General features: G+C 44.8%; 1 pseudogene; it reads left to right on the forward strand.

The window, feature by feature from the left end:
• LOC115114073 (triple functional domain protein-like) overlaps positions 1-21,097 on the forward strand; it is a 139,962-nt pseudogene that overhangs the window by 90,635 nt on the left and 28,230 nt on the right.

Consider the following 21,097-nt stretch of genomic DNA (forward strand, 5'->3'; position numbering starts at 1 on the left):
CCTACCCGTGACCCCACTTTCCGAGGACGTCTCAGGGTGAGTGGGATATGTAAAAAACACCCTTCCGTTTCACACATGCATATTAATACACACATGTGTGAAATAGGACAAATATAAACACCCAGCAAATTCTTATTATTTTCCTCATCTCCATCCCCCTCGTACTCCTCTCCTCTCCTCCTTCTCTCTCATTCTCCTCTTCCTCTTTTCCTTCCTTCTACCTTCCTCCTACACACCTCAGTAAAAACCCAAACCTCCCCCACTCCTCTTTTCATCCTGTATTCATCATAAATCACCCCCTTCTCTGTCTTTCACCAGAAACAGGCCCCTGTTTTCACCCCAGAACATTTCCGTTGAACTCTTCTGAGCAGGGCTCATTTTAAATGCAGCCGTACTGTATAAAGGACTACATTCTGCAGGGCTGAGATTATGCAGGAAGGTTTCTGGAGTCATCTACTCACTGTGGAAGGAGAGGAAAAAACACTGTTGGAGATTATTAGTCCCAGTTACTCGGTCGATTTGATTATGGGATTGTAATGATATTGTCTAATGCTGTGGTATGTTAACAGTCATGGTAGCAGAAGCCAGGTAGAAGACTCACATGGTGAATAACACAGACTCCTTTCCTGTAGCCGTAGCCTCCAATCACAATCCTCCGTGTTCTGGTGAAAATTTGAAGATGTTAATGTGAACAATATTTATGAAGTGGAAACACTTTAATTAATCACCTCCCTCCCTCCCTCTCTCTCTCTCTCTCTCTCCCTCTCTCTCTCCCTCTCCGCAGAAAACCCACCAGAGTGCATTGCAGGTGCAGCAGAAGGCTGAGGCCCTACTCCAAGCCAACCACTACGACATGGACATGATCCGGGACTGTGCAGAGAAGGTGGCCGACCACTGGCAGCAGCTCATGCTCAAGATGGAGGACCGGCTCAAACTGGTCAACGCCTCTGTAGCCTTCTACAAGACTTCCGAGCAGGTGGGTGGGACATCGCTAACTGTTTCCATGGCAACCCGCCAGAGGAGGCCCATTGGCCCCTAGCCCAGTAACATGGCCCCGATTAGGGTATATTAACCACTCTAGATAAGGTGGTATTATATGGTATTACACTGCAGTTTTCCATGTATTTGCGTTCATGTAGTTAGTGTGGGCTCTGTGGTGCATTGTGGGTAGTGTAGTTTTGACCTGTGCTGTGTGCTGCTCTGTAGGTGTGCAGTGTCCTGGAGAGCCTGGAGCAGGAGTATAAGCGTGAGGAGGACTGGTGTGGGGGAGCTGATAAACTGGGCCCTAACAGTGAGTCAGACCATGTCACACCCATGATCAGCAAACACCTGGAGCAGAAGGAGGCGTTCCTCAAGGCTTGTACACTAGCAAGGCGAAACGCGGACGTCTTCCTGAAGTACCTGCACAGAAACAGTGTCAACATGCCAGGGATGCTGTCTCACGTCAAGGCTCCTGAAACACAGGTCAAAAGTAAGTGCCTCTTTTTTTCCTTCCCAATCAAATACACCTTAGATCGTTCTTTACTGTGGTGTTCCTTTCAGTTGCCCTCTTCTTTTAGACAGATGGGATGTGTCCCAAATAGCCCCCTATTCCCTCTATAGTGCACTACTTAAGTGCTTTAGTAGTAGACTGTCGGACTAGCTGGCCTTTTGTGACATAGCCATGGTTTAAATGATAACGTGTCTCTTGTGGTTTTGTCAGACATCTTGAATGAGCTGCTCCAGAGAGAGAACCGGGTGCTGCACTTCTGGACAATGAGGAAGAGGAGACTGGACCAGTGTCAGCAGTATGTGGTGTTTGAACGCAGTGCCAAGCAGGTCAGTGCTGCTCCTCAAGGAGAACAATACCAGAACAGTAACATTCATGACTACAACAACACGGTCACATAGACAGAGTCAACACAAGCTATAAAAGTAGACATATAACAATATGTCCGGTCATACTATACCATACAACCATTTTGAACCCTGTGCAAACTGCTCAACTAAGCACCGGTTAGACTAATGTTTTGACCAGGGGCTGACCAAACCAAAGCCTCCGAATCTGGTTTCGTTCCCATTCAGTGATGTTTTTGGAGAGGAATTGGGAATTAGGTAGACTGGTAACAGCACAACGGTAGTGTTACCACAGCTGTAATTACATGCCCTACATTTTAACACTGGCTTATTGTAGTACAGTGTCTTTCCTCTCCTCATTCTCTCCAAAACTTCTCCTCTCATTTAGTCAGTGCTGATTGACGGACCGAATGTGTGCAGCAGAGCAGGCTGAAGTATATCTCAATTGGAGACTGTTTGCTCCCCCATGTGGGCTGGTGTTAGCATTACACTGGTCTGGAGAGGCAGCAGTGAAGAGTGCATCTTCCTATCCCCTCGTAGATGTCAAATGTATAGAATGGTGTGAGGAGCCCACAATATAAGCTTGTTTTATTGTAATGTTTGTAAACAAACACTGTATAGCCTAACAACATGGTTAAAACTATATGTTAGTCCCTGCATCCATAGCTCTGTCTACGAATTTGAGAGTGGTTACATTTCTCTAGTCTCATCCCTCAGTTGGTTAGCAAAACAGGGGCAGGGAGTCCTCTTTGATATTGTTTCAATGAAGGATTCTAGCTTTATGTACATGAGGGGGCGTGAACAAGTGCACACTTCCTCAAAGGCAGAAGGCTAGGGAATAGGAATAAAACATTAGTGTGATGACAGATAAGTGATCTGGACCTCGTCTCGTTGTGATTGGTTCACAGGCTCTGGAGTGGATCCACGACACGGGAGAGTTCTACCTGTCGACCCACACCTCCACCGGATCCAGTATCCACCACACACAGGAGCTCCTGAAGGAGCACGAAGACTTCCAGATCACAGCCAAGGTGAAGGCCCCCTCCAGCAGTGTCCAACACTATCAAACACCACCTCACTCATCTACTGGATGTAATCTATGTATTTTCTATAACAGACACTGACCTTTGTAGTTCTGAATCAGACTGTATGGTTTGTTTAGATTGTGATGCCTGTAAGAAGCTTAGCCAGTGTGTTGAGATGTAAAGGGACTAGTGTCAGTCAACATGTCCCATACATACACCGTGTAGGGCTGTCTGGGATCTGTTTAGGTTGTGCAGGGTACTGGCCATCTGCGTGGAAGCGTCCCAAATGGCACCCTCTTCCCTACCTACTAAATTTGGACCCTGGTCAAAAGTAGTGCACTATATTCGGGAGTAGGGTGCCATTTGGGACGCTACCAGGTAGTGTGTTTTGCTGCCCTGCCCTGTTTGTGGCCCTGTGCTAGGTATTATGATACTGTATCTATGAGGCCCAGTCACAGGGCAGCCTATTGTCCCTGATGTTCTGGCCTCCTGAGTTATTGTGTGGCAGGAAACTTTATTGTAGTCATGAACCCCTGGCACAGTGGATTTGGCTCCCATGGTTGACACGCACACAAACACAGGCACGCGCGCACACACACACAAACACTCCGCGGCCCCCGTTCATTCTCTCTTTCACTCTCTGTCTCTTTCTTTGTATTGACAGCAAACCAAAGAGAGGGTGAAACTGTTGATCCAGCTGGCAGATGGCTTTTGTGACAAAGGGCACGCCCATGCGCTGGAGATAAAGAAATGGGTCACCTCTGTGGACAAGCGCTACAGAGACTTCTCCCTCCGCATGGACAAGTATCGGTCCTGTCTGGAGAAAGCACTGGGCATCGTATCCTCTGACTCCAACAAGGCCGTGAGTACTGGAGGACAGGGTGGGGGAATGTTGGAGTGGAGGGTTGAGATGAAAGATGGTGTATGTGTGGGAGGGGGGAGGTTGTGTGTGTGTGTGAAACAGATGAAAGGTGGGATTTGAAAAGTGTGTGCGTGTGTGTGTATTTGCGTGCTCACGCTCATGTGTGAGAGTGTGTGTCTCTGTGTCTATGCGTGAGTCTGTATCTGTGTGTCTGTGCCCGTGTCCCCTCGGCGGTGCCTCGTAAAGTCCCCTGTCTGTCCTACAGAGTAAAGGGCTGCAGCTGGACATCATCCCCGCCAGCGTCCCAGGGTCAGAGGTCAAGCTGAGGGATGCTGCCCACGAACTCAATGAGGAGAAGAGGAAGTCTGCCAGGAGGAAAGAGTAAGCATTCACATACACAGTGGTTACACAGTTTGGTGGAGAAGCATCATTGTTATTAACACATTCACATACACAGTGGTTACACAGTTTGGTGGAGAAGCATCACTGTTATTAACACATTCACATACACAGTGGTTACACAATGTGGTGGAGAGGCATCATTGTTATTAACACATTCACATACACAGTGGTTACACAGTGTAGTGGAGAAGCATCATTGTTATTAACACATTCACATACACAGTGGTTACACAGTGTGGTGGAGAAGCATCATTGTTATTAACACATTCACATACACAGTGGTTACACAGTGTAGTGGAGAAGCATCATTGTTATTAACACATTCACATACACAGTGGTTACACAGTTTGGTGGAGAAGCATCACTGTTATTAACACATTCACATACACAGTGGTTACACAGTTTGGTGGAGAAGCATCACTGTTATTAACACATTCACATACACAGTGGTTACACAGTGTGGTGGAGAAGCATCATTGTTATTAACACATTCACATACACAGTGGTTACACAGTGTGGTGGAGAAGCATCATTGTTATTAACACATTCACATACACAGTGGTTACACAGTGTGGTGGAGAAGCATCATTGTTATTAACACATTCACATACACAGTGGTTACACAGTGTGGTGGAGAAGCATCATTGTTATTAACACATTCACATACACAGTGGTTACACAGTTTGGTGGAGAAGCATCATTGTTATTAACACATACACAGTGGTTACACAGTGTGGTGGAGAAGCATCACTGTTATTAACACATTCACATACACAGTGGTTACACAGTGTGGTGGAGAAGCATCACTGTTATTAACACATTCACATACACAGTGGTTACACAGTTTGGTGGAGAAGCATCATTGTTATTAACACATACACAGTGGTTACACAGTGTGGTGGAGAAGCATCACTGTTATTAACACATTCACATACACAGTGGTTACACAGTGTGGTGGAGAAGCATCATTGTTATTAACACATTCACATACACAGTGGTTACACAGTGTGGTGGAGAAGCATCATTGTTATTAACACATTCACATACACAGTGGTTACACAGTGTGGTGGAGAAGCATCATTGTTATTAACACATTCACATACACAGTGGTTACACAGTGTGGTGGAGAAGCATCATTGTTATTAACACATTCACATACACAGTGGTTACACAGTGTGGTGGAGAAGCATCATTGTTATTAACACATTCACATACACAGTGGTTACACAGTTTGGTGGAGAAGCATCATTGTTATTAACACATACACAGTGGTTACACAGTGTGGTGGAGAAGCATCACTGTTATTAACACATTCACATACACAGTGGTTACACAGTGTGGTGGAGAAGCATCACTGTTATTAACACATTCACATACACAGTGGTTACACAGTTTGGTGGAGAAGCATCATTGTTATTAACACATACACAGTGGTTACACAGTGTGGTGGAGAAGCATCACTGTTATTAACACATTCACATACACAGTGGTTACACAGTGTGGTGGAGAAGCATCATTGTTATTAACACATACACAGTGGTTACACAGTGTGGTGGAGAAGCATCATTGTTATTAACACATACACAGTGGTTACACAGTGTGGTGGAGAAGCATCACTGTTATTAACACATTCACATACACAGTGGTTACACAGTGTGGTGGAGAAGCATCACTGTTAATAACACATTCACATACACAGTGGTTACACAGTGTGGTGGAGAAGCATCACTGTTAATAACACATTCACATACACAGTGGTTACACAGTGTGGTGGAGAAGCACCGTTGTTATTAAAAGCACTGGCAGGTGGGAATACCAGACAGGAACGTTTTCACCGGATAACAGACATTTTTAACATATTCATACTGCAGTAATTAACATTAGTATTGTCTAACACTTACCATTTATTTCATTTAAGATATTTTCATGATATCTTATAAATAATATTCAGATGTTTTTAAAGTATGACGTACTGTATTTAACTTCAAATTCAGAGCCACTGGAAGGCTATTGAAGTAATGAGGCGGTTGAAAAAGTGAGCTACTTGTAATTTAGTTGCCCTTTCCTTTTGGGACTTTGATGTTTGATGTTGCATTTAGGCCATGCAAAATTTAATTTAAATAAAAACAACACATTTCACTGCACCTATCTGTTGTATTTGACAATATAACAATATTTTTCTGGGGTTTTACTGTGCTGTCTGTGTGCATCCCAAATGGCTCCTGATTCACTAAATAGTGCACTTCTTTTGACCAGAGCCTTAGTCAAAGGTAGTGCACTATATAGGAAATAGGGTGCCATTTGGGACGTAGAATATCATGTCACATGGGACATTTGTCTATGCCCCTGACCCACACAAAACAGACCAAAACACAAGACAGTCTCTCTTTCTCTCTGCTGCAGTTCCCAGAAGTTGAATGTTTTTGTCCCCAGGTTCATAATGGCAGAGCTCATTCAGACAGAGAAGGCCTACGTCAGAGACCTGCGGGAGTGTACAGATGTAAGTACTGAGAAACCGCCACTCCATTCAACCTGTGACACATTCACACTCGTTTACTGACGGACTCTATACAGTGGCCCCTGTATAGAGTCCGTCAAGAAAGGAAAACAGTATGTAAGCCAAGGCCCAAGGGCAATGCAAAAGGTATGCTGGATTGATCTGGTTTAGTTTTAGTTTGTCATCTGTTTTTTTTCTGGTTGTAGAAATGTGAGAAGTCAGGAATACAAGCAGGTAAAGATGATGTGTTGTTCTCTGTGTGGTTTCCAGACCTACCTGTGGGAGATGACCAGTGGTGTTGAGGAGATCCCTCCAGGCATCGTCAACAAAGAGCACATCATCTTTGGCAACATGTTGGACCTCTACGAGTTCCACCACAAGTTAGTGTTCTGTACTGGAGTTACCCACACCGGACTCCCCTTGCCTTGTAGATGCACTGGAGTGGCTCAATCAACCTAAGACTGGTCTATAGTAACTCAACCTGGGTCCTATTTATTAGTACACACCATAAATAATAATGAAAACAAGCATTTCTTATTGGACAAGTTCAGGTAGGCCCTCCTCGTGTTGCCCCGTTTAGTTCTGTTCAGTTCGTGGTGAATAAGATCCTGATTCTCTCTTTCTGTACAGCATCTTCCTGAAGGAGTTGGAGAAATACGAACAGCTACCTGAGGACGTGGGTCATTGCTTTGTCACCTGGGTGAGTGTCTCACTGTTTGGACAAGCCAGCTTACAACACTGACATAGGTTGACATGGCTGAGATGTTGCGGGAATATTGTGTCTCTTAACAGTTGTGTGTCCATTTTGCAGGCAGATAAGTTCCAGATGTATGTGAACTACTGCAAGAACAAACCAGACTCTACCCAGCTCATTCTGGAGCATGCAGGGCCCTATTTTGATGTACGTGTAGATGAGTACCAACTTAGGCATTCTATAAATACTTAATACATCAAATGTTGAACCACTAATCAAATTCTGCGTGGTCTTATTATGTGGTCTTTTGAATCAGATCCTTTGAAGTACTGTTTATGCTAATAGTTTTGAATAAATACAAGGAAGCAATATTATGCTGGTATATCAGTTATGACGGTAGCCTCCAAATCTGGCTTATCCGGGTGATTTCTGGGTGTTTGGCAGTGAGGCTGAACTTAACATGAGTTGTGGTGGTAGTACAGTTGGGAGGAAGAGGGGTAGATGAAACCTACTCACAGAAGATTGACCTTAGGTTGCTGTCAGTGACCTCCAGCTCTGAGGAGAGGGGTATCTCCATCCTCCATCAGTGCTGTCTGTCTAGGTCTAGGAGCAGGGTTACGCTGGCGACTGCTGCCTCGGCGTCTCTGTGCCCTTTAAGACGTCTCTGACTTTTGGTTTCCAGGAAATTCAACAGAGGCACCGGCTGGCCAACTCCATATCCTCATACCTCATCAAGCCTGTCCAGAGAATAACCAAGTATCAGCTGCTTCTCAAGGTACTGTACACTGGCCAAATAGAAACAGTAGCTAGACGACTCTCTGTAATAATTATGTAGCATACAGCACAGCAGGTTCTGGTGCGCCCTTTGTTCTCTCACCCTCTGTAGTCTAGCTTGTACAATGATCGTGTTTATTGTACATCACATCGCTAGTTGTCAACAAAGCTACAGTGTTGGAAGCTAACTGCATCTTACATGGAACACAATCCATTACAGCCTTTATCTTTTGTTGGACCTTGTGGTTTATGAAATGCAACTGGAGATTTGTGTTTGTTAAGCTCTCTCTCTCTCTCTCTCTCTCTCTCTCTCTCTCTCTCTCTCTCTCACTGTGTTTGTGTGTGTGTGTGTGTTTGCATTTCCTCTTCAGGAGCTGCTGACCTGCTGTGAGGAGGGGAAGGGGGAGATCAAGGATGGTCTGGAGGTGATGCTCAGTGTCCCCAAGAGAGCCAACGACGCCATGCACCTCAGCATGATGGACGGTAGGAGCAAATATACTTAGAACTAACTAAGGGTTTCCCCTTTTATCTGTGGTAGGAGGACTAGGCCTTGACTTACTGGACATTCCTTTTAGCTCCTAGTGAAGCAGGGCTGGGCTATTTCTGTTTCACCAGACCAGAGGACATTTCTCCAGAAAGTACGATCTTTGTCCCCATGTGCAGTTGCAAACCGTAGTCTGGCTTTTTTATTGCGGTTTTGGTGCATTGGCTTCTTCCTTGCTGAGCGGCCTTTCAGGTTATGTCGATATAGGACACGTTTTACTGTGAATATAGATACTTTTGTACCTGTTCCCTCCAGCATCTTCACAAGGTCTTTTGCCGTTGTTCTGGGAATGATTTGCACTTTTTGCACCAAAGTACCTTCATCTCTAGGAGACAGAATGCATCTCCTTCCTGAGCAGTATGACGGCTGCGTGGTCCCATGATGTTTATACTTGCGTACTATTGTTTGTACAGATTAATGTGGTACCTTCAGGAGTTTGGAAATTGCTCCCAAGGATGAACCAGACTTGTGGGGGTCTACAATTTTTTTTCTGAGGTCTTGGCTGATTTCTTTTGATTTTCCCATGATGTCAAGCAAAGAGGCACTGAGTTTGAAGGTAGAACTTGAAATACATCCACAGGTACATCTCCAATTGACTCAAATTATGTCAATTAGCCTATCAGAAGCTTCTAAAGCCATAACATCATTTTCTGGAATTTTCCAAGCTGTTTAAAGGCACAGTCAACTTAGTGTATGTTAACTTCTGACCCACTGGAATTGTGATACAGTGAATTATAAGTGAAATAATCTGTCTAAACAATTGTTGGAAAAAATATGTGTGTCATGCACAAAGTAGATGTCCTAACCGACTTGCCAAAACTATAGTTTGTTAACAAGAAGTTTGTGGAGTGGTTGAAAAACTAGTTTTAATGACTCCAACCTAAGTGTATGTAAACATCCAACTTCAGCTGTAGGTTTAGAAATGATTTGAATCAAGTGACTTGACAGTCCCCTCTCTTCCTTCTCCTCTTCCCCCCTCCAGGGTTCGATGGGAATATTGACTCCCAAGGAGAGCTGATCCTGCAGGAGTCCTTCCAGGTGTGGGATCCCAAGACTCTGATCCGTAAGGGACGCGAGCGCCACTTGTTCCTATTTGAGATGTCCCTGGTCTTCAGCAAGGAGGTCAAGGACTCTAACGGACGCAACAAGTACCTCTACAAGAGCAAGCTCTTTGTAAGCACAACCTGTCCACTCTCTCATCACAATGGCTGGAACTCAGACTTGAGATCAGCATGCTTAACTTAAATTAAAGTCTCCCATTCACATCAATGAATGATTTACGGAAAAGAGTTGCCTGCGCCGATCTTACATTTTTACATTTACATTTAAGTCATTTAGCAGACGCTCTTATCCAGAGCGACTTACAAATTGGTGCATTCACCTTATGACATCCAGTGGAACAGTAGTGCATCTAAATCTTTTAAGGGGGGGAGGGGTGAGAGGGATTACTTTATCCTATCCTAGGTATTCCTTAAAGAGGTGGGGTTTCAGGTGTCTCCGGAAGGTGGTGATTGACTCCGCTGTCCTGGCGTCGTGAGGGAGTTTGTTCCACCATTGGGGGGTCACAAGTCAATACTTTTTTATCAACCCTATATTTACTCTATTTCTCTCCTGTTCTTTCTCTAACTCTGTTTTTGTGTTGTCTCTGCTCCAAGACTTCAGAGCTGGGTGTCACAGAACATGTGGAGGGGGATCCTTGTAAGTTTGCTCTCTGGGTTGGGAGGACCCCCAGCTCAGACAACAAGATGGTGCTCAAGGTAACTGGTACATTATGACTTAACAGTAACCCAGCAAACAATCAAGCGCAATGAATATGTATATATTTACTCCCACTTTTGCCCAAAACGTATTTCCTTAAGTGGGTGTTACTGTGAGTTTTAAAGATTTATGTTCAACCCACTACAATTCCGCCCAAAACTATTTCTTTGAGTGGGCTTTACCAGGCCTACAGTATGTGTTCGAGTTTGATGATTGGCATAACAGTTCATGCACTTAGAGACATATATGTGTGTTGATGCGTTGTGAGTCATGGCACGCACGCACGCACACACACACACACACACACACACACACACACACACACGCTATGTACACTACCGTTCAAAAGTTTGGGGTCACTTAGAAATGTCCTTGTTTTTGAAAGAAAAGCACATTTTTTGCCCATTAAAATAACATCAAATTGATCAGAAATACAGTGTAGACATTGTTAATGTTGTAAATGACAATTGTAGCTGGAAATGGCCCATTATCATCAACCATCACTCCTGTGTTCCAATGGCACGTTGTGTTAGCTAATCCAAGTTTATAATTTTAAATGGCTAATTGATCATTAGAAAATACTTTTGCAATTATGTTAGCACAGCTGAAAACTGTGGTGGTGATTAAAGTGGCCTTTAGACTAGCTGAGTATCTGGAGCATCAGCATTTGTGGGTTTGATTACAGGCTCAAAATGGCCAGAAACAAAGAACTTGGATTAGCTAACACAACGTGCCATTGGAATACAGGAGTGATGGTTGCAGATAATGGGCCTCTGTACGCCTATGTAGATATTCCATAAAAAATTGGTCGTTTCCAGCTACAATAATCATTTACAACATTAACAATGTCTACACTGTATTTCTGATCAATTTGATGTTATTTTAATGGGCAAAAAAATGTATTTTCAAAAACAATTACATTTCTACGTGACCCCAAACCTTTGAACGGTAGTGTATATATTATACATATTATATTATGGCAGATCTTAATCTGTCCGTTATATAACAGCAGCATACTCTTGATTATTGTTGCATAGTTCCAATGAAGACATGAGTGAGTCATATGCTAATTATGTGTCCACGCATTCACATCATTCACACAGCCCTGAAGGGGCCTTTAAATGGCTCCTCGGAAATGACTGGTTATGATGCCAGTGAAACATACTGTAATCGATTGAAAGGGTCTTACTGAATGAAAGGAACATGACGGAATGTCCTTTGTGTGTTCTGTCCATGTACTCTGGTAAAAATAGTAAGCATTTAGATCATTTCTATCAATGAAGGCATCAGGGTTCACTGTATTGACACAGCTCAGAGCATACAGTTAGTGTTGCATCATAGATAGTGTCGAAATATCGGGAATGTGTGGACTGAGATCTTTCTGCCCGCCAGTCTGTCTTGACCGTCCGTCCGTCTGTCCCCTCAGGCGTCCAGCATAGAGAACAAGCAGGACTGGATCAAACACATCCGGGAGGTGATCCAGGAGCGTACCATCCACCTGAGAGGAGCCCTGAAGGAGCCTATTCACATCCCCAAGGCCAGCACAGTCAAACACAAAGGCAGAAGGTACAGTACAGTACTGCACCTTGTATCAACCTCATCACTTCTCACAGCCTTTCTTACAGACCATACAGGACCGACTGCATTGGACATTGGTTTTATACATTACAGTTATTGTTCTGTCAATTCCGCAGCACAAACTAACATGAAAGTGCCCCAACAGTTTATGATTGTGAGAGCTGCCCCGCCCTATTTTGTTTGACATCTTCCTCCTCTGTAGTCATGGAGAGGACCTGGACAGCCAGGGTGATGCCAGCAGTCAGCCAGACACCATCTCTATCGCCTCCCGTACCTCTCAGAACACACTGGACAGCGACAAGGTGAGTCATCATAGGCTGCCCATTGCCTTCCAACAGCTACGCCATTCAAATACAGCACGTTGCCAACTCCGGAGTCTTTACTTCAGTCTTCTGTCTGATGTAAGACAATGGTCTGCTTCTACAATCCCTGCAGTTTAGGGCTTCACCAACGGTGGCTGTTGGTCTCTGTTGTGGAACAGCGGAGGTCTTCACAGTATCACTTGACACGTTAGACTCTAGAGACGTCTTTTCAACAGCATTTCAAACTGTAGCCTCTAAATCCGGTCATTTTTAGGAGAGACCGCAACCAGACAAGTCCATTTGAATTTAATATTTCAAGACATCATTTTAATTTGGACTGGCTTCCTGTGAACCTGTTGACTGATAAGGGACTGTCTGAAAACCAAACTTTCGTTAGACTTTTCCTTTCCATCTCAGAGATGATGAGAAACATGGTCCTTCTTCAGGAAGGAACAGTGTGATTTTATCAGGCAATAACAGCACAGAAGGACATCACTCCTACTCACAGTCAGAGCTATATTCTCTCACACAAACACTCCGCCTCTTTAGGGACCATGTTTCCCTGCCAAAGCTGGACTTGCAGTTATTATGATCTATGCAGCTATGCTCCTAAATCAAGGAATTAGGTTCAATTTGACTTAGCCACAGTGGTTGAGTCCCAAATGCTACCCTATTCCCTTTATAGTGCACTCCTGGTCAAAAATAATGCACAGCAAAATGAATATGGTGACATTTGGAAGACATGCATAGTATGTCCCTTTCTGTATGTGTCCTTCCTGACACAGTGTAGCTCTGGTTCTGTCAGGGTACAGAAAACAACACAGAGAAGGTCAGTCAAGGTCACGGAGAGGTGAGGAGGGAGATTCCATGTGTCTTCTCATGTACACTAATGGGCCGTGGTTCCTTTAATGCAGGGAACAATCACTCACAGTCAACTCTCTCTCTTTCTCGCTCTCTTTTTTTACTTTCTCCCCCCCTTTCTCTGCCTCGCTCTCTGTCTTTCTTTCTCTTCGCTCTCTGCGTCTTCGCCTGGTGTTGTGAGATCTGTGAGAGGCAATGACAGAGCCGAGTTGTGTGTCGGCGACGCGTCAACGAGTGTGTCAGCCTCCCACTAGCTGTACCACTCTCTGTGTCAGTGTCATATCTCCAGCCTCTCCTTGGAGAAGGCACAGCTGGTACAGTAGACAAGGAAGGGAGTGCTTTGGCTCTGGTATATAGTACCTAGATACCATCGTAGGGCGATCGGGCAGAGGGATATGAGAGTAGGTGGGCCTGCGTGTTACCTCAGGTCAGTGTGGTTCAGTGTTAATTAACCTTGTGTCGCGTCGATGGATTAGATTCAGCATCAGGAGCATCAGAGTATGAAGGAAAAGAGGACAGAGGACAGAATCATGGAGAACAATAAAAACTCAGGTCCGGTGGCTCAGCTTTTGAACTCGCTGGCTTTGCCTCACTACCAATGGGTATGTATGGATCTCTAGCAGTTACTAACTAGCCATGTCGGTGGGATGTTGGTTGGAGTCTGTAATTGGTTTGATTTGATAGTCATTTGAAGAACGTGTTGTCAGTGTGGAACTGCCGAGGGTGATCGTCATTCTCCTGTAACTGATTTCCCTTGTATATATCCCTCAATATATATTTTAATGGCATATATGGCACTTTAATGGTCGTGTTTTTCCCCTGCATCTACTGCTTTAGAATGCCAGAGCGTTTCTTGAGTCATGTTGAGGCATCTGAATGTGAGTCTAGTGACTCACCAGAACGACATGTTTACAGTACAACTCAGTACAGTTGAGCTACAGTAGCTACAGTATGTGGTTGGTTTGGAGCCTGCACTGTGCTGATGGCACATTCTAATGGCCATCAGAATAAGCTCTTATTCTAGCCTTGTGACTGAGACTGGGTCTGGGGAAACGGAATGACTGACAAGTGGTAAATCAGAAGTTCTCAGGGGGACTTGGGGACCTTCAAACCCATATAAGAACTCAGTTGTTGACATGCTAATAATAGACTCGCTATTGCTGATTAGTACATCCTGAGAATCTCACCATTTAATGACATGTAGTTATATTTCACACCCTCATTATGATACTGCTCCTAAACATCAATAAATTTAGGCTGTTTCTTCATAACCTCAAACTATTATTTTATGTCATGTAATGTTTATAGTAAATCTGACATACTCTCTCGCCCTCACTCCCCCTCTCTCTCTCTCTCTCTCTCCCACTCTCTCCCTCTCTCTCTCCATCCCACCCCCTCTCTCTCTCCCTCACTCCCCCTCTCTCTCTCCCTCTCTCTCTCCATCCCACCCCTCTCTCTCGCCCTCACTCCCCCTCTCTCTCTCTCCCTCTCTCTCCCTCTCTCTCTCCATCCCACCCCTCTCTCTCTCCCTCACTCCCCCTCTCTCTCCCTCCCTCTCATCCCTCCCTCTCTCTCTCTCTCCCTCTCTATCCCTCCCTCTCTCTCTCCATCCCACCCCCTCTCTCTCTCCCTCACTCCCCCTCTCTCCCTCCCTCTCATCCCTCCCTCTCTCTCTCTCTCCCTCTCCATCCCTCCCTCTCTCTCTCCATCCCACCCCCTCTCTCTCTCCCTCACTCCCCCTCTCTCTCCCTCCCTCTCATCCCTCCCTCTCTCTCTCTCTCCCCTCTCCATCCCTCCCTCTCTCTCTCCATCCCACCCCCTCTCTCTCTCCCTCACTCCCCCTCTCTCTCCCTCCCTCTCATCCCTCCCTCTCTCTCTCTCTCCCTCTCCATCCCTACCTCTCTCTCTCCCACTCCATCCCTCCCTCTCTCTCTCTCTCCATCCCTCCCTCTCTCTCTCCCTCTCCATCCCTCCCTCGCTTCAGCTCTCTGGTGGCTGTGAGCTGACCGTGGTCATCCATGACTTTGTGGCTAGTAATGGCAGCAGCTCTGAGCTGACTGTACGGAGGGGTCAGACGGTAGAGGTGCTGGAGAGGCTTCATGACAAGCCAGACTGGTGCCTGGTGAGGACCACGGACCGCTCCCCTGCCCAGGAGGGCATAGTACCCTGTGCCATGCTCTGCATCGCTCACTCACGCTCCAGTATAGAGATGGAAGGACTATTCAACCACCACCACAAAGGTAGGCCTTGATGTTGGGACTGAGAAGGCTGGAACACACACAGATACACAGATACACAGACACAGAGACACAGACACAGACACAGATACACAGACACACTGTCAGCCTTGCTGTTGTGAGGCACCTGGAATGCAGTAGAGGAAAAGATGACATGCACACATCATATGGATCATATGGATATCAAATTATATGTTCAGCAAAAGTAAAAAAGAATGTCTGAGATCTCCCGGATGGCACAGTGGTCTAAGGCACTGCATCGCAGTGCTAACTGTGCCACCAGAGATGCTGGGTTCGAGCCCAGGCTCTGCCGCAGCCGGCCGCGACCAGGAGGTTTAGGGAGGGTTTGGCCGGGAGGGATATCCTTGTCTCATCGCGCACTCCTGTGGCGGGCTGGGCGCAGTGCACGCTGACCAAGTCGCTAGGTGTACAGTGTTTCCTCCGACACATTAGTGCGGCTGGCTTCCGGGTTGGATGTGCGTTGTGTCAAGAAGCAGTGCGGCTTGGTTGGGTTGTGTTATACACACAAGTATACACAGGCACCTTGGTCCCATGGGGTTTCTAGTGGGTGAGTGTGTACTTGCAGCCAGTGAAGGATTCCAGGTGCTCCCTGGTTTACAGTCTGTCGAGAGCTGTTGATGACTCACGTGCTGCTGTGGAAAACATATTGTGGATTACCATCTACATTATTCTGTGGGAATTCATACATGCATACATGGCCTGTCACTGGTCTGTACATGGCCTCTCATGGTTCATATTCGTCAGGCATCAAACAGAAGATAACTGACTGAAACAGGTAGAGACTACCTGAACTTGTCCAATAAAAAACACATGCATTTTTGTTCATTTTTTTCTTCAAAGGAGAAGTCGTTTTTGAGCTCCATGACCTGATCCCATTCCAGACCCCAGGGGATGAGGTCAAAGAAACCTGGGTGGCACTTGGAGCTTCTGTTCTGTCATGACTGAGTCACTCAGTCAAGCTTTGTTCCTGTCAGATGGCCCGCCCTCCTCCTGTCCTGTCTGTAATAAGATAGAGGTGATGTTTGTGTCCTGTATACTGGTGGTTTCCATGGTGCGGCACAAGGCTACCTGAGGTGGCAGGTAGCCTAGTGGTTAGAGTGTTGGGCCTGTAACTGAAAGGTTGCTGGATCGAATCTCCTAGCTGACAAGGTCCAAATCTATCGTTCTGCGTCTGAACAAGGCAGTTAACCCACTGTTCCTAGACCAGTTAACCCACTGTTCTCCGGTAGGCCGTCATTATAAATAAGAATTTCTTCTTAACTGACTTGCCTCGTTAAATGTTAAAAATCCATGGTTTCCTAAACATTAGGCTCTTCATCATTTTATAGGGGAGTGGGGAATCCTATATTTCTATTGGCTTAAACCAGGTAGTGTTTGATGCATGTTACACACTTGGATGGTTTTCTCTAACTAATAACAAACTAAAGGATTTCCCATCCAGGTCTTTACTATTCTACTACCTTCAAGTTTCACGTGTACTTTTTCCTGAGCATCAGAACTTCTTAGATGGTCCGTTCTTATACCCACGCAGCAGTGAATTGTTATGCAGACTGATAAAACTACAAACTGCTAAAGACTCCCCTCAGCAGGGCTCTTTTAGAACTAGGAGGATGAACCTGTCCTTGGTGCTCCCTTTTTCTTTGTGGTGCTTTGTCCATGAAGCAGAGCATGTTGGCCTAGGCCTTTTTCTCAGGGCAGTGGACGGTTTGGGGGTAGATCGGGGAGTTCTCCTCTTCCTACCCCCGACTGGTGCTGTCACCCAGATGCATGGCTGGGCCAGAATGAGTGCAGCCTGTGAGCAGGAGGTTTGCCCTGGTAAACGTCTGGGAGTTGTAGAAGGGGATGGATGGATGTGTCTCACTAACTCACAGGAAGACTATTCATTCATTGTTTTTCCTCATTACATTCTCCATCCCTTGGATTTAGAACAAAGCCCTTGCTGGCTGGTTGCCTGTGGTGAGTTAGTAGATGTCATAGCTTGTGTAAATCCTACAAGTTCTCAGAAAATGCTGTTGATGTGACTCCTGTGGTGTTCTTGCAATTAAGTTTGTAAACTGAATTAGACTAAGTTACTGCTTTTTGGCTATTTTTGTATTTTCCAACTTTAGGACCATGGACTAGGACAGAGTTCCCCAACTGTCTGCCCTCGGATGGTTTTATTTGCCCCCTAGTGTTCTGAGTTTAAAAAAAAGATATATGTATATTTATATACATATAATTTTCATTGTTGGACATAAAAGACTGTAAAAACACCAGAAAATCAGCTCCAAGATTTTGGAAATCTGTTTCCAGGTATTCCCACGCACAATAGAGAGATTTTGCGATCGTATCCAAATAATAATAATTCATAATAATTGATTGGATCTATATAGCACTTTTCTACCAACTGAGGTACTCAAAGCGCTTTAAATAGTAGGAGGAAACTCCCCTCATCCACCATCAATGTGTAGCACCCACCTCAGTGATGCATGGCGGCCATTTTGTGCCACAACGCTCACCACACATCAGCTATCAGGTGGAGAGGTGAGAAGGGATATATGCCAATTACGAATGAGGAGGATGATTAGGTGGTCATGATGGAATGTGGCCAGGTTGGGAATTTAGCCATGAAACATGGTCAGGACACCGTTTTTAACATCCCATCTGAAAGACGGCACCCTACGCAGGACAATGTTCCCAAATGTAATCAAGGTTTAAAATGATGTTTCGTATTTTTGACAAGTATTATTTCTGTCTAGGCTTCTTGCGGTCCATCTGCAGTGTAAATATATGTATTTTTTTTTATCACGCTCTGGCCCCCTGACCATCTGCCCAAGAAAAAATTGGCACGCGGCTGAATGTAGTTGAGGATCCCTGGACTAGGAAATGGCACTATGACTATCCACAGCTAGAGCAGTGTGGACCGAAGTGTACAGTAGGGGGAATAGGGACCATCAATAAGTTCAGCGTATTTCTAAAATGTGCTAAAGAGACAGCAGCAACACCTCCCTTCAGTTGCTGATTCAGCTTAAAACGGTTACCTTCTCGAAGGTACCAGGGAGGCCTTAGCTTTTTTGGTGTGGCGCACGTGTGTGTGTGTTCCGCGTGCTTGTGTTGTGCACGTTGCACACATGTATGTGTGTGTGTTTGGTTCTTACAGGAAACAGGCTCTGTGGTTAGTGCCCAGAGATCCTGATGAAAAAGCATACAGTTGAACAGGGAGAGCTTTGTGTGGGCTGCCTGTTTTACTCCTCCAACCCTGTATGCACTGCAAGGTAGATTGAGATCTGACTGTACAAATGTATGAGAGGCACCTTAGCAGCTACAGACAGTCACACTGCTGAAAGTTCTCTTTGTGCATTGTTTTTGGCAGCAATAAAACTAATTTAAGTGTTTTGAGCTTAGCTTAAATAAGGACATTGCAACTGTGCTGGAATTAAAGCTGCTACTAAAGATGCTACATTTCTACAGTACATAATGCTTGTGGAAGCTGAGCGCATGCTGTTTGAGTTCTGGAGCTTCTACTAGGGGTTTTACGTTAAAGTGTGCCTTCTGATTCTGAATGTTCCTTTGGGACAGAGAAGGCTTGCCCTCACAGCACAACAGCCCACTCTCTGGGACAGTGGAGAAGAGAGAGCAGATCCAATCCCACAAACACAGCAGACTGATCTCATCTGAGCTAGAGGATACAGCTGCTTCCTATAGCTTTTTCTTCAACTACATGATTCTTTATCTGTTTTATATCATTATTTTGAGGAATTGGATTTTAAACGGTGTGAGAAGTTGAATAGTACCTTGGCAGGTTGCCATGGCAAATGGAATACGGTCTATTTTTGCTGTTAGTCCTCTGTACCATATGAGTTCTCAAGCAGGACCCTCGGAAAACTGCAAATTCTGGCTGCTGGATTTGGGTACGTAATGATACTGTGTAGGACCTATATAGAACCCGTCCTTTAAGTGTTCCAGTCCATTAATGGTGTAGAACAGGCTCCAACGTTGTTATGGATTGTTATTGTTGTGATCATTGGTATAATCAAGCAATACATTTAATTATTGTTTTGCAGCATACCTTTAGCATACCTTTAGCATACCTTTTTTCACAGCCTTGATATGTAGAGTACATATCAACAATAACGTCTGTATTGTATGTGACAGCCTGGGGGATAAGTACCATAGCCTATTATATTGATTGAATGCGTGTTTATGGAGTGGATTATATGGGTGCATAAAAATGATTGAAATACCGTATTAAAGCTGGTACGCTTTGGATTAGATTAAGAGCTTCTGAGTCACATGTGGGACAGACACAGACAACCAGACAGACAGACAGACCGGCAGGAAGGCAAGCAGGCTGGCTGGCTGACTGACTGACTGACTGAATCAGCCATGTTACTACCTGTTGACGGAGCGAACACCCCAGTGCTGTCCAAACCCTATCCTCCACCTCGCCCATTCACCAGGATCAAAAAGTTAGCCAGCTTACTTTCCTGAATCATCTTAAAAACTCCATAGTTCGTATAGCTCATAGAGAAAGATTGACTTGAAATTGAAATGTTATGAATAACTTGACATGATCAATAACCCATAGCTTTCTGATCAACAGTTAGCCGGCTGATTGATCCTTGCTTTGTGATGATACATCCCTCTGGGGATATTCTTATTATTGTAGACATGAGGAGAACAGACAGACACACACAGTATCACCCACTGCATATCACAGTCCATCACACAGCTGGCTTGGCCTGTGTGCCCTCCTGTCCTATGTCTGATGAGCCTTGGTTGGTTTCCCAGGAAGTGGGCCATGCATCTTAATCCATTTGTGACAGTGAGGACAGTGAGCCACCACTCTCTGATTGGCTTGGACTGTGCCACACGTCTCCTCACTAGGGCTGGCACAATTACCTTATAACCGTGTAATCAACGGTTATGGATGAAGACCGTCGTGAGAATAAAATATTGGTCTTAATTAACTGTTTTTTTAAATCATGAGTTTTTTGGTTTTGTGGAACGAACACGGGAGAGAGATGGGACTGCCAGGCATTCTTGTGGTTGAGTCCGTTTCCGCGATAACATGGATAATTAACAATTAACATGATGAAACTTTGCTGCTTCTTGCAGCAAATGTAGAAATAGCTAACGTAGAAATAGATTCAATAAAACATGCTTGGAACCGCTAACTCTGGCAAACTCATGGGTACACTCGCAATGGCTGCCTTGTATTGTGATTAGGGCTGTTATGGTGACAATATTACCTCTACACCGACGGTCATGAATCATGAAGGCAGTCAAATTCCACGTACCTTTTTATTCACGGTAAATAAGCTTCTCCAAGCTCTAATCACTCTGAACTCAATGGAAATTTAATCGAAAATTTAATCAAACACTTCATGAGAGCCCATGAGCTCATGTTGCGCAACATTTATATAGGCTACGCAATTGCCCGAGAAAACAGAGTGATGGGCTCTATTAAAAAGAGGAGGATCCCATCAGCATTCGATAGGCTAGGTCTGCTATATTTATTTCTCAACTTTCCTAATATTAAGCACAATGCTTCTCTTAACAACAGGAACCACGGGAAAAGCGTCTTCCATTTGCTATTTAAGTGCATAAATGACATGTATTTTTTTCTGCTCCCGTTTCGAGACAGGTGCATGATAATGGTCTATTCTAAATCAAAACAAATTTCACACAGATTATTTAGTATATGTAAAGACAAGACTAAATCAA

This window comes from Oncorhynchus nerka, linkage group LG3 (assembly GCF_034236695.1).
Source record: "Oncorhynchus nerka isolate Pitt River linkage group LG3, Oner_Uvic_2.0, whole genome shotgun sequence".
NCBI classification, from domain to species: Eukaryota; Metazoa; Chordata; class Actinopteri; order Salmoniformes; family Salmonidae; genus Oncorhynchus; species Oncorhynchus nerka.